The sequence below is a fragment of the Leptonotus elevatus genome, chromosome 11, assembly GCF_054856555.1.
Source record: "Leptonotus elevatus isolate MCC_2025b chromosome 11, RoL_Lele_1.0, whole genome shotgun sequence".
Classification (NCBI taxonomy): Eukaryota; Metazoa; Chordata; class Actinopteri; order Syngnathiformes; family Syngnathidae; genus Leptonotus; species Leptonotus elevatus.
In genome coordinates this window covers 16,301,096-16,315,990 of record NC_141249.1, presented here as the reverse complement: position 1 = coordinate 16,315,990, position 14,895 = coordinate 16,301,096, and the positions used below count along the sequence as shown (strand labels likewise).

The window sequence follows — 14,895 nt, the reverse complement described above, 5'->3', positions numbered from 1 at the left end:
CATCACAAACAAATGACGTCATATGCAAGGAGTGTATTTTGGTTCAGAATTTGGAGTGTAAATCGATTTTCATTCATGTCGTATAATCATGTGTATTACTTAATTCCCTCACCCAATGAGAATCCCCCAGCATCAAATTGATCAGGTGTTTGATCGGTTTCGATTATGGAATCAGAATCATTAAGTTCCTATCAGTTCCCATCCTCGTCTTGTGTAAACTGAATCCCAAATCCCATTTTTTGGATTAGAGGCGGGGTACACCATGGAGTCTTGGGTTTCCTGGCTTGACAAAATAATGCTGCAATGTCCATTCCCGGTTGCGATGCTCTTATAATAGAGATTCATCCATCATTCTGAAGAAGCAAAACAACCAATCAATAGCTACTCACGCATAAAGTGCAAGAGTTCTCCAAATCTTTTTCATCATGGGACTGTTCCATAGAATTGTCAGAGATTGTGTTGCGTGGAGAGAGTGAGCGGAAAAGTCATCTCTCATAATGAGCATATTTCAAGGGCTGAAAGCTGCCAGGGGGGTTCAGAGAACAGCCTGTTACAGTATACCGCACAGTGGAATTATTTTTTAATTGTACTGCACTTCTAAAGCTACATCACATAACAAGTAAAAATGCTTGATGCAAGAAACGGAGACCGGTGTGACCTACACGGTCTCAGCTCTCCCAAATGACACATCTGTCTTCCTTTATTCTCTTCAAACAACTCTGAGTGAATATTGATTTCTTTCTCTTTACACATGAAGTCCGAAAGTCATGACAACCTTTGGGTTGATGTTCAGTCATGAGGGACACAAGGGGAGTCCTCAAGTTACGGCGGAGTTATGTTCCTACGCTGGCGACGTAACCCGAATTTCGTATTAAGTCCAATTTCCCCCTTAAAGTCGATATTTACATCAAAAATAATTTGTGCAGTAATTAAAAACAAAAGAAAACATTTGCGTGACCCGGTAGCGCCGGAACCAATATTTCGTGTTTCCGCACGGACATTCATTGCTGACTGACGGCAGAGCGGAGCGAATTCAAAATTAAACACGGAAATGTGACGCGCCTGACGGCCAGCCGACCTGCCGATGGACGTCCTTTACTGAAGGTAACAACAACACAACTTGAAATAACTTTAAAATGGCGTGATTAGTGTGGGAAATTAACAAAAAAATAAGGGACTACGTACGAGGCACGGCCGCCGTAAAGTTGAAACGACGGAGGTTGCGTACGACGTAACTCAAGGAATTTGGGGAATGCAGAAAATATTTACTTGGATGTTCTAATGAGCTAAATATTTGATGTTTTATGATTTTAAATGGTTTCGAAATGTGGGGAATTTTAGCATAACATTAATTAAAAGATGCCTGGCGGCATATATTTGTTGTCATTTATGACTACGTTATTGGGACGAATGGAATGTAAAGGAGGAATCCAGTCCGTCCAAGTAGATCAGTGTTAATCATAAGAGGCCAAGCCGGCTTAATTGAGCCGCATCTTTCGAGTCAGCAAGGTCAAGGTGATGGGATAATAAATCAACCGTGCCTCGTCGGCACTCTGCTCCGTTCCCACTAGTACCCAAGCCCACCCCTCAGTGTGTACGAGAGCCTCCCACCCCCAGTTAATTACATGTCTACATGTGCATGACCAGTGCTAATTAGTCACACCGAGAGCGACTGCAGCCCATGTTGGTGCTAAAATCACATTACCAGATGGAAAAATTGACACAAAAGCCTATTTGAAAATATGGGATTCTCCAGCTACATTGCGGTTAATGCAAGATTTTTTAAAGCATTAAAAAAAATAAAAAAAAATATATATATATATATATATATATATATATACCTACTGACTCTAATTATTTGCTTACTAGTAAAATGGAGAGAGTCACAGCTAGACCCGCCATACACCAAGCGACACACGGCTGAATTTGACTCAACTGGACAATCACGGACAATGTGTTGAAGGCTTTTCATATACAGAACTGCATAGTGTTTTTTTTCTAACCAGAAGAAACATGACACAATTGGCAAGGAAGACACATTTTGCCCTGGCCTGTCTTTGTATTATAATAATACAAAGAAAGGAAATGTGCGAGAAATGAAGGAGAGAGTGTGGATATTTGCTTGACCCCAAACATGCATATCTGCGACAGACGCTCCACGCTTTGCTTTTCAGCCACTAGTACAAACATTATGAATTATACATATAATTAACTATTAATGTTAAACACAACATATATACTATACCATACAGTACTGGTATGTCTTGGAGCTAAAGGACATTTTGATACAAGATGACTTTTAAATTGGCCGCTAAGTCTGCGACACTGCGATTCAAATTTCGTATCACAGTAAAACGTGTTGGCCCACTCATGAAAACTAGTTGCACACTTTGTTACAGTTTTGTTGTGTTCGCCCGCTTTGCTCGGTGTGTGGCGGGTTTCAAAGGCGGGGCGCTCATCTAACACAGCCGCTACTACACTATATGCAATATTTTGTAAGTCCTGGTATCAGGCTGATACCAAGCTTATTTCAAGATATTGGTACTCACGGTCTAATAGCTATTTTACGATTAGGAACTACAAATTAGATGTTAGAATAATAGAAAATAGCTATAATTTCATAAGATTTTAAGGAAAATGCTATATTTAGAGAAATTATGTAATTTGTAAATTGTATGTCAATTATGTAATTATTTTCTTTCTTGGTTGGGAAATTTTATGTATCAAAAGTACTAGTGGTATCGGTACTTGTTATCGGTATCAGTGACTAATTGAGTACTTACACTGATATTAGTTTGAAAAAAGTTGTTTTGAAAAAACAAATTCAATCGTTACATTTTAACTAAGTTGCTCCCAAAAACGTATAAAAAACGCTCTATTTTAAATATTGCCATTGTCCCAAAACCATTTATAAATGTTTTATGTTTTTTTTTTTTTTTTATGCTAGAGCATACAGAAGACTTTGATGCAGCCTCTGGCCTGAGGAGGTCGCTAAAGCAATGATAGTTATTACAAAAAAACGGTCAGCAGGTGGAAGCAGAGTATAAGAGATCAGCCAGGGCCATGTTGCAACAAGCTCTTTTCCATATTGTTTTAAACAGTTGTAAATAATGATGACATTTAGCTATATTCAAATGCTAATTGCTGCAAAACGGAAACAGATAGAAATTATGAAAGAAGAGACTATAATCTTACTTTTGGTAGGTTTCATGTCTTTATAACAGTAGAACACAATATTCTGTTGTCCTTGCAAAATGTGTCAAAATCCAGTAAAACAGCTAGGAGCGAAGGAGGTTGCTTCAGTGAAAATGGCTGGGAGCGAATGAGTTAAATCATGGCGTCCCTGAATGGTATTCAACCCCACCCTTTATGATGATGTACGCTTCGGCCAGATATAAATCAGTTTGACATTGCTGTTCATTTCATTGGGTGTGATGTTAAAAGCAAAAGTATGGCAGCAAATTAAAAAGGTAATGCATCTTTCTCAGATAACATGCACAATTACACAGCCCAAAGGAGGAAAATGCTTGCTCTGCTGTAGCGCTTTGACCCCCTGTCATTGCCATTTAGCGTCCTTCGGCCTGCGTGCTGGCATGTTGCCTTTCGCTACGCACCAAAGCACGCGAGTCTAAACAAACAAACCGTATTTTCCATTCTCGCCCTTAATCCACGGCCACAGAGCTATTCTGCGTGGACAGGGAACGGCTGGCGGATGGCAAAGGACAGCGAGATACGCACATCCAAGGTGAGGTGAAGAGGAGGGGCTTATGTGCGAGAAATGGCTACGGGCTGTGTTGAGGTGAGGAAGGGGAATCAGGGCCATGGCGGCTGCCTTCACCAGTCATCCTAACACATGAGCGCACTCTGTTTCTCGTACGCGGCGTTGCCCTCTTTCCCAGCAGATGTGACACATTCCCTCGGATAATCTGCTGTTGGGGGGGGGGGGCGTGCATGCATGTGCGTGGGTGGCTTTGGGTGTAGGTGCAGGTGGGGGTCACCGTGGTCTTCCCTCGCCTCATCAACGCCTTTGCACGAGGCGAGCGTACATACTGTACTCTGATTATCACCAAGCATCTAATTGGAGGGTGAGAGGATGTGGCGTGCAAGTAGTGCGCGTGTTGGCACAAATGAGTGCGTTGGTGTTGTGTGGGAGGGAGAACTTCAGCTGATGCTTTTCGCAGATTAACTGCGCTAATTATTGTCACTACTTCTAGACCAGCCATTGTCAAACTCGCATATTGTCGTTATGGTGACTCTTTGTAAAGTGACGTGAACCCACAAATGCATAATAGGTAAGTAGTAGCACGAATAGTGCACAAGTCCTTGTGGTTGGGTACTCGCCAATACTAATTAACAATACATAATAATGACATTGTCTTGAAACTGTGATCAAAATGTTTTATTTTAACCAAATATTGTTCAAAAACAATTTTTTCTTCAGCACGGCGGAAGTTTCACTCAAATGTAACACTTTTTAGAGTAGCACATTGCCATTGACATTTTAAATCAAACCACTTGTTTTTTTTTGTTTTTTTTTAAGTCATTCCCCAAAAATGTTCTATGTAGCCCCACTAGTCTAAATACAGTATTTTGGTTAACTAATTTACTGCCATTGACGGCTATAGACGTCAAAAAATAATTTTAACTATTTCTATTAGTTAAATTTTTGTTCCCACTTTTGTTAACGAGTATGAAAACCTAGAAATTGTTTAATTGTACATCTGGAAAATATGTAAAATTTGTGATTCATCGTGAGTTAATTAGTGAAGTCATGTGATTAATTGCAATAAAAAAAATAATCGCGTGACGCCCCTAATTTTTTTTAAATCGCGGCAGGCAATTACAATTTTTAGTTGTCATTAATCGCATGACTTCAATAGTTAACTCACAATTAATCACACATTTTATATATGTTCTAAATGTAAAATAAAAAAATATAGGTTTTCATACTCTTGTTAACAAAAGTGGAAAAACATGTTAAACTAATAAAAATAGTTTAAATGAATTTTTGCCGTTAATGAGTTAATATTGTGTTAGTGGAATCTGAGTTAAGCAGAAAAATACAGCAGTTTTTGTCACAATCAGTAGTTTTGCCACTTAGTGCCTTGAAAATGACATCACAGTTTCTCAGATCTCAGGTAACAACCAATCACCGCTCAGCTTCACAAAACAGATGAGCTGTGATTGGTCGTTGCCTGAGCAACATTGATGTCATTTTCAGTCAACAGCAAGTGGCAAAATGGCTGCCCCCTGAGGTGGATAAAAATGACTGGATTTTGCTGCATAACTCATATTACACAAATGTAATATTAATCAGAATAAAAGTATTTCTTGATAACGCCACAGGCTCTAAAACTAAATCGTGACAGGACAGGTGCTGCTGTTAAGTACAATAAAACTAAACCTAAGACATTTCATCACTTGTTTGTTGCTCCAAATCCTTTTGACCTCATTCCTTTTGGCCACATTTTCCACTTTGGCCATCTGTGTGCGTCTGCCTGAGGGGCTCGGACGTGACGGGCCTCTCTCAATCTCGCTGGCTTTTTACCTTCAGTCTTTTGAAAGCTGCCACTAGTCTCCCTTATCCAGCTCAAATTACGGCACTCATTAATTCGCCGACGTCAACAGACAACCCTGCAGCTGCTCGGCACCAATCAGCCAGTTAATGAAAGGCGCCATCTCGTTAGCCATCTCGTGGACACACCTAATGAACAGATGAACGTGTTTTCCCCCTCTTATTTTATAACCCTGTGCTGTATCGCAGCTTTGAGTAGGCTCATTCTCGCGTCACGATGGCTATATGAGTGTCTGTAGAGTGGGAATGGTCCCCAAATTGGCCGGAGATCCGGATGATGTTGAAGGCGGGTGAATAAACGTTCCTTTATGGTATCACTGAGCAGATCACTTGACGTGTCGTTTCAGTGCAGCTGCTCATTAGACAGCGGCAGTGCACGTTTGAAAGCAACTCTCCTCTAAGGTTAGGCAACGCATCAATTGTATCAATGACTTTCATACATTGTTTATAGCTTTCGTAGTTGACGGCTTCCACTAACAACATTGCATCTCTGTTGCCATTTTCCGCGATTTGGTAGCTATTTAGTGACTTTTCCGACCCCTCGGCAACTAATGAGCTCAATTGCCGCTAAAACAGACAACATAAGCGGAATCATTTTCACATTGTTTACCAGATCATGAGAAAGGAGCTTAGTGTAAGACAATCACTGACTGAATCATGCCGAACATTTCCAAAGACATGGTGCCCATTTATAATTTGCAAAAGTAGATATTTATCAACATGTTAGAAAGTAGGGGTGTGAATTGCCTAGTACCTGGCGATTCGGTTCATGTCATGATTCATAGGTCACGATTCGATTCGACACAGATTAATCCCGATACGAATCTATAAATTGATTATTGCAACAACAAAAAAACAACCTCAAATTTAGAAAATACTAATCAGTAAACTTGTACATCTACACTGTAAGATTTGTATGAAAATGTATTTATTTATCTGAAAATTCTGTTTCATGTTTGAACAACACTGAAAAAAAAATAGGCTTAATGTTCCATTAATAAAACATTCTTCCATGCTTAATGTGTAAATCCTAACCCTAAGTAAGACGTTTTGTTGAATATTCCCATAAAAAAATTGATGTTTAAAAATCGATTCGGCCGCTGTAATATCGCGATATATTGCCGAATAGATTTTTTCCAACACCCCTATTAGAAACTTTTGTCACCAGCTAAGTGCTTCCAAGCTGTAAATGTTTTTTAGAAGGAACAGCAGAGCAAACATTTTGAGGTCTTCTGACATTTGCTAACATCTTGCTAGATTTGAGGTCTCTATATGTCATAGAACACAGCAGAGTAAGTATTCAAATTGTGTCTGCTTTGTGATTTGTTCAACCTAAGTTGCATTCAGTTTCAGATATTCTACAGTATTGTGTTGTCATGGAAATGTACCCGAGCTGGTGAAGCAGCTTTTGTCTCGCCCAAGGTTAATTTTGTACGCTCTGTTCCGAGTAACTGTAAAAAAATAAAAGTTTGTTGATCACAAGGTGGCTGAGAGTTTATAAATAAATAATAATTAATTCTGCAGTCAATCATGGCATTTTTAGTTTTCCTGTCTCTCCTCCGTTACCTGTTGATGAGTTAAGGCAGTTTTTTGCTTTGTTGTTTAGATAAGGGCAGCATTCCCACATGGAGGTCAATCTAAATTGGAGTTATATGGGATGCCAGTTTTCCATAATGTCCCTCCCAACATGCCTCTAGAGAAAATGACTTAACTTTGCCTTCATCCTTCCCGACAAGCATTTTAGGTGTAGTATCCGCTATAGAAATCTGCCCACAATAGCTCGGTTCAAAGCTGCAAAAGTAATAAGAGCCGAATGCACAGAGACAGAAAACAGCTGTGGGTTTGCAACATCTGCTTGTTTTAGGAAGAAGAATCGGGGTCATCAGAGTAAGGGTTTAAGTATTGTAATTCTATACTTGCAACTTTGTGGGAACATTTTAGTTGGCTCTTCTGAATGAATTTGGAGAGATCCTGGCTAACCGTCATCAAACACCTTTTGGCCTTATGAGGGAGGGAATGTAAGTCCAAATTTGTATTCATTTTATTTTCCTTTGTGTGTAATGGCAACGTGTCCCTATATTTTTGCCCATACATTGTTTTGAAAAAGCCGTTCTTGCCTCACTAAAGTAATGTTAATTGGTAGTTTTATCAACGTTCTCAAAGCAGTGACTTGATCAGATTAACTGATTCGTTGCCAACCATTGGCACTCATCACAAGCAATTGTGTTGAATTATCCGTTGCTTCAAGGGTTGTAACACGGCAATACTGAGTTTCATTAGTCCGTCCTTGTTTTTTTGCCTTGTATGTTAGCATGGAGCTAGCATTAAACATTAAGCTAGCTTAAAGGAAGTGCTTGGCTTCTTTTTTTTGAAGAACATTTCACTGTCTGCTAGGGGTGTACCAAAAAATCAATTGCGACTCATTTAGTACGATTCAGAATCGATTTTGGGACATTTAAAATTTATTCTGAATCGTACTAAATGAGAATCGCAATTCATTTTTTATGTAATTGTTTTATACTGTCTTGCCCTTCTTTGTGTGTGCCTTTTATTGGGAGCGCTGTTCATGTTGTACACGATTTGGCCACTTAGGGGCAGTGTGTTTCCGCACGTTCTGATTCACTGTTAAATTGTAGCCACATTAGAGAGTAGAAGGAAAAAGTCACGATCAAGTTATTCCAATAAAAGTTGTTGTTTTTTGCAGCGTAGGAAGAGCATATGCTGGTGAGCAATGTTAACATGCTTCTCTGTATACATTCCTGAAGCGTTTTGTATGAATAGCCATTCTTTTGAGTAATAAAAGTGCCGCGAGTAGCACGCTAATTAGAATTAGCGAGTGAGACTGGAGTAGAAATCATTCATTGTCAATCAGATCACCTTGAATCCATAATCGTTCTGAATCGAATCGTGAGACAGTCAAAGATTCCCACCCCTTCTATCTGCCAAACTGCTTGCAAGTCAAATGTTTGCTCGTAACTCAGATTTGTGCTCACAACTCAAGATGGCTCATATCTCGAAAACTTGTCGGTCATGGCACTTGGGTCAGTTGGGTTCTTCTACCAGTTGTCAGTCAGCAAATCCGTGTACGCCGAGTCATGTCAGTGTGTGTAAGCACTGTCTGGATGTAGGATTTCTCGTCTGTGTGTGCGTGTGTATGCGTCAGTTGGAGCCTGGCCATGTTTTGTGTGGCGGTGCGCATGGAAACAAACACACAGACAAAGAAAGAAAAACAGAAAATGAGATTTGCAGTGCGCTGCTCTCGGTAGGCCCCGCGGGCCATCATCGCAGAACAGCCTCTTCATCAATTTAGTGGCGCCGCGGAAGGACTTCTCTTTGTCACATTTGCTCGTTCTCCCCCATCACTCGCCACTTTTACTTCTCCACGGCCGTGACCTTAGCCCGACATTAATGGAAAGGCATGTCCTTTGTGATTCCTTGGCTGTAAGATGGACGGGTGAGTTGATGGGATCTAGACAAGGAAAAAGAGCAGGCGAATTCAGTGAACCATCACTTTTCAAACCTGAATGGCAAAAATTCGCTATTTTTTATTTTTTAGAATTGCCTATAAATTATAAGCTATAATAGCAGTTTTTGTTATAAATATCCCCCAAACTGTGATCCCAAAACACTTGTCCAATTAAGCCACCATACTAACATATGTTCATCAAATACTACGAGAATCCATCTTTTACTGCTACCGCTGATACGTTCGCAACCTACCTTTTTTTTTTTTAGGTCGGACTAATCAGGCGTTGTTTACAGGGGGGGGGAGGCGCTTCACGCATTGATGTTGGTCCTAAGACAAGACCGAAGACAACATTTTTATCTGTTGCCGTGAGTGGTGAAAACAAAGGTGCACAAGATGCCGCATCGTCCAATCAGCTCGAAGTATTGTACGGAATGCCCCGCCTTTCCCGAGCAAATCACTGTGGAGAATTCCCAGATTGATAATGTGAAGAACTCCCTTGCGTGAATCACAATTATCAATCTGGCAGTTGCCAGGTTACTGGCTTCTGGCCAAGACCCGCTCTTTCTTCCTCTCTGGGCAGCTCAATTTAAAACTGCTCAGCTGCGGTAAATAGATTTATTTTCAAAAGGGCCACCAGGGTCAGGTCGCTCAGGCAATAACCTGAGCAGACTTCCCCAGCCACTTTTTCCAGCTCTTCTGGGGTGGGGGGAATCCCGACACGTTCCCTCCTTTGTCGTCCCCGGGCCCACCATGCCCTGAACACCTCACTAAGGACACATCCTAACCAGATGCCCAGACTACCTTATCTGGCTCCTCTCAGTACGGAGGAGCAGCGCCTGTTTGTGTTATGTTCTACAGAAAAATGTGCAAGTCTATGATTGGAAATGATGAGCTCGAGGCATAAATTCAAATGGGAATCAATTCAAAACATGGCCGGGAATTGATTAGCTGTGACCAATGTGCTATAAACTTGTGTGAATGGCCCTTTTCTCTCTGCACTAACATAAGGTGTTAATTATCTTGTCTTTATGGGGGGGGGTGGGCTCCGCGTGCCCAGCAGAAGGTCTTTATGAGCGTATGCATGCCAGCCCCTTCCAAAAAACCCCAGATGTCTTCATTAATGAACCAAATGAAGCTGTCTTTGTGCAACTCCCTCCTTTCTTTTGAGCTTGCAAAAATCAGCAGGTGTGCTTAAAGTTACCTGTCACTCAACTGAAACATGTTCCATTTGCCCTCCTCTCCTGTAATTATTAGGAAACAGAGCTTCCAAGCTCATGTCGGATTTGGCCAAATTACCGAATTACACGAGTTCTTAAATTGAGCTCGATTGCGAGATAGAATTAAGAAGACGTCTGAGTAGAATCGACAAGGCTGTTTGCGCTTAAGTGAGCGCGTCGCTTTTGTCTGCAAGTCTTTGTTTCTGCAAAGTCTTTGTGCGGTATCGGAGGACAAAGCTGAGCGCACGCAGCTTTTCCGCGCGTAGCACATCATCAGGTTCGAGTTGTCAACGGCAGCCAGATGTTCCCTGCCAGCGTGCGTGTCGTCTGTCTTCTTATCATGATTCTTTGTCAGCACGTTGAACTGTTGGACTTTCAGACATAAACTGGATTTATTAGAGTGCAAGACTAATGATATCTTTTTTTTAGTCAGTACTTGGTCAAAAGAGCTTTTCATCCTGAAAAAAAAGAAGGTATATCTCAAACAAAACTGATCTCAGTATTTCTCGTATCACGTGAAATTTTTGAGCAATACATAGGATCCCTGTTTTTTTTTAAATATATGAAATAAATGGAATATTTTAGTAAGATAGAATAGTTACAAGCTTTGAAAACAAAACAAAAAACCAGCATAAAACGGAAGATAAAGTTTTAACGGTATGCCCGTGGTTCCAAGGTTTACGTAAACTGTGTGGAATAAATTTTGGGGGGGAAAGCTATTGCAATTTTGGAATCAGCTTGACAATTTCAGTTTTAAAGCTGCTCAGTGATCAATGCAGACAATGCGCACATGACGTCGTCACATCCGCAGACAGAGAGTGGGACATTCAAACCCGAATCCAGTCTGAAAATCATTGGCCAGAGGCTTGCAGGAGTACAACTAAGATGTTAATCTGCTAATTAGACGTTTGAGTCATAAATTATCAAATAAAAATATATTTTGGGGCAAATTCCTCCATTGGGAAACTTTAATCTAGTGTTGTTCCGATACCGGTATTGGGATAGGCCCCAATACTGCATTAAAACAGAGGTATCGGCATCGGAAAGTACTAACAAATAACATGCCGATACCATTATTTCCTTTTAATACAGCATCTTGTGTCTTGCTCGTGCACGACATTCACTGATGTGTGACGTGGTCACTGCATGCTGAGCCAAGATATCCTATTGGCCCTTGAATGCTCTGAACCAATGGCAGGGCAGCTTTTTCATGTTGGGGGAAAAAAACCTAGGTATCGGTATCGGCCGATACTATAAAACTGGGCATCGGAACAACGCTACTTTAATCTGCATAATATATATATATATATATATATATATATATATATATATATATATATATATATATATATATATATATATATATATATATATATATATATATATATATATATATATATATATATATATATATATATATATATATATATATATATATATATGTATGTGTGTAATTTCACAAAAATAAAATTTCAGATTTTGGGGGGAATTTGTTTTTTTCTTTTTTAAGTCACTCGTCACTTAAAAAAAAAAAAAAGTTTATAGAGGGGTTGTAAAAGTCACAAAGTTAACAACACTTTACTGTGCTTTTGTAAACCAGTTTCTGTCTGTCCACAAACATGTTATTGGGACAAGCACAACATCAGTGAGAACGGGCTTTGGACTACAGAGGTCACAAAAAGATTGTGAAAGAAAGTCCTAAAATGGACTAATCATCTAAAAAAGAATACCTCTCAAGCGTTGCAAATGGCCCATTTGTGATACAGCTCTTGCATTGTATGCCAGCAGCTTGCTTGCTTGCTTGTAGCTCATGGCATACGGAATTCTTAAAGACCCAAATCATGCTAAATTTGATCAAATGGGTCTCTTTGGGCCACTCATTACCCCGCGGTTCCGTTTTGTTCGCCAGTTAGAGCAAGCGGACAGACCGATGGGCGTATTCTCAGTGTCAGGTGTGCATACGAGTCTCATTGAGGGGTGCCAGGCCATACTTTGGTCCTGGCTTCGGTGGCCCGCTCCAGATGGGGCCATTGTACCGTGCCACGCATCAATAATTCACAGAGAGCCAGAGAAAGTGGCGGAGTGTGTCTGCCTGCTCAATAATTAACCAGGGAGGGGAGAGAGGCATGTTTATACAGCCAGGTCCCTTTCCCTACGCCCATTCAAATAGCCTTTGAAGAGGCGGGCTTGGCGGAGAGAAGGAAAGAGGGCTGGGCGGTGGGGGTCTTTAGATTTGTCAGCTCATTAAGACGTCTCTTTTCCTTGTATTTGTTTTGTAATCTTTTTAGCCGGAGTATTGCACAAGAACGGGCAAATCCAAATCGCATAACGTGCGCTTGTGTCAGACTACAGAGACGACAGATTATTGCCTGCCATGGTAGATAATGAGCTATTTTCAGCTCTGCCTCACTCTGCACCCTGTAACCCCCCCCCCCCCCCCCCCTCCACTGTAGGTAGGACAGTGTAAGAAGCATTTTCACAGCCCTCACACCCTTCAATTACTCTGCCACATGGCACACATGAAGCCTCAATTTTGTCCCGGTTGCTGGTGTGGCCACACAATTTCTCAGCATCCCATAACAGTGAACAATGCAGGCAATGCAGTATATCTCTTAAATGATCTCCCTTCTCTCCCATGATGAATGGCTGTGTCCAGAGGAACTGTTGTGTACGGTGCACACCATCCCTCAGTGGACTGAAATATGGGATGTGAGATACATCCAGGAACTTCTGAGGTTGAACAGAATTAGTGCTGTGACTATCGAATATTTTTAGAATCAATTATTTATTCGATTAATATTCAATCAAGAAATGGTTCCAAATGATTACTCCATTGTGAAATAGTTGTCGATTAACTCATTTGCTGCCAAAAAACTTAAATCCCACCATGCTCCCAAAGACGTATTTATAAGTTTTTTATGTTTGTTTGTTTTTTATGCTATAGCATACAGAAAACTTTGATGCAGCCTCTGAACTGAAGAGAATGCTTGAAGCAATGGTAGTTATTACAAAAATGTCCAGCAGAGTATAAGAGATCAATCAGGGCCATGTTTCAAAAAGCTCTTTCCCCACTGCTTTAAGCAGATTTGTGAATAATGATGAAACTTAGCTATTTTGTAATGTTAATTGCTGCAAAACGGAAACACATTTTTTCCTGATGACAAAAGATACTCTAACCTTTCTTTTGGTAGGTTACATGTTTTTATATTAATAGAACACAATATTTTGTGGGCCTTGCAAAATCTGTCAAAATCCAGTAAAAGAGCCAAGAATGAAGGCGGTTGCTTCAGTAAAAATGGCTGGGAGTGAATGAGTTAATTTACTTGTCAATTAATCGATTTAATTTTGGCAGCTCTTAACAGAATGCACTCAATTGGTTCTGATTATAAATTATCCAATAGGAAATAAGAGAAATGGATCATAAACCCAATAAAGCCTGGACCAGGAAATATATCAGAGAAAATTCAGATTCTTTGTAAATAAAGTATTTATTGGTCCTTTTGAAAAAACAAAACAAAAACAAAAAACAAATTGAAAATCAACTTCCACATATGACTTTTGTACATTTATAACTGAAAAATATAATAATAAACAGACATATCAAGCATAGTTTTTCCAAAAATCAGAAAGTACATTTAGTTGTCTCTCCTTTCTCAATTGGGGCAATCTTGTAAGGTCGCTGGAAAAGCCATCAGATGGGTGATACTGCCCTCTAATGGATTATCTGCGCAACGCATGTGTCAGATCATATACATCCGGGTTTTAATGGGAAAAAAATATTATAATCGTGAAATAGAGGCCTCAAAATGTATTTTATTTAATATGATGTGTTTGACGTATCATACCTGATGTATCAATTGTATTTATTTTTATTTTTAAAGACGCAAAGGTATGCAAGCAAGGTGGAAAAACATGTGGTATCATGGCAGGTCATAGGTCATTACTCAGCATCCCATTTCTTACTGTGTATAATATCCAGCATCCCATTGCTTACTGTGTATAATATCCAGCATCCCATTGCTTACTGTGTATAATATCCAGCATCCTCAGTCCATCACATAACAAGACGACCTCCTGCCGCCGCATCTCACTTCCATTTGCTTCCTCTCATTAAAATCTTGCACTCTCACCGCTTCGTCATCGCCGCCTCTCTCACATTTCTGCTTTTTTGTTGAAGCCATCTGTGCTTTTCTCACTCTGTCGCTCTTGTTTCTCTCACCTGATATCAACCCCCCCCCTTCCCCCCGCCGAACCCGCATCACCCCCTCTTCCTCTATTAGAGATGAGAGAGTTGTCAGAGCTGTCCTGGCCTGCCCCGGTGGGTCAAAGGGGGGAGGAGGATCCCTCCGCTCAAGAACAAGGTGACCTCTCGCCCTGAACACGACCCGCCATCTTCCCCACATTTACTCCGTCGTCACCACCCCTCCCCCATGAACTCAAACATCTGCAGTCACCGTGACCTTTGACTCCGTCTGTTCTGTTGCTTTCCACCTGCTATCCATTTAGCCTCAGATTCCGTAGCTATTCTACTGTGCGTGATTTAAGGAAAGTGACAATTTAAAAAATGTTTCTCTTTTTTTTTGCCATGTAGTATGAGAGGCAAATATTCAAATGACATGAAATTTTGTGGTGTG

The 14,895-nt window shown here is 40.4% G+C and overlaps 1 protein-coding gene and 1 long non-coding RNA gene across 2 annotated transcripts in view; both read left to right on the top strand.

Moving 5' to 3' along the window:
* shdb (Src homology 2 domain containing transforming protein D, b) overlaps positions 1 to 14,895 on the top strand; it is a 32,906-nt gene that overhangs the window by 10,464 nt on the left and 7,547 nt on the right. The gene's annotated exons all lie outside the window — the stretch shown is intronic.
* LOC147166058 (uncharacterized) lies at positions 1,020 to 14,622 on the top strand. Its single transcript, XR_015096401.1, has 3 exons — positions 1,020 to 1,104; positions 3,680 to 3,745; positions 14,542 to 14,622. It is a non-coding gene; the product is annotated as an uncharacterized LOC147166058 (long non-coding RNA).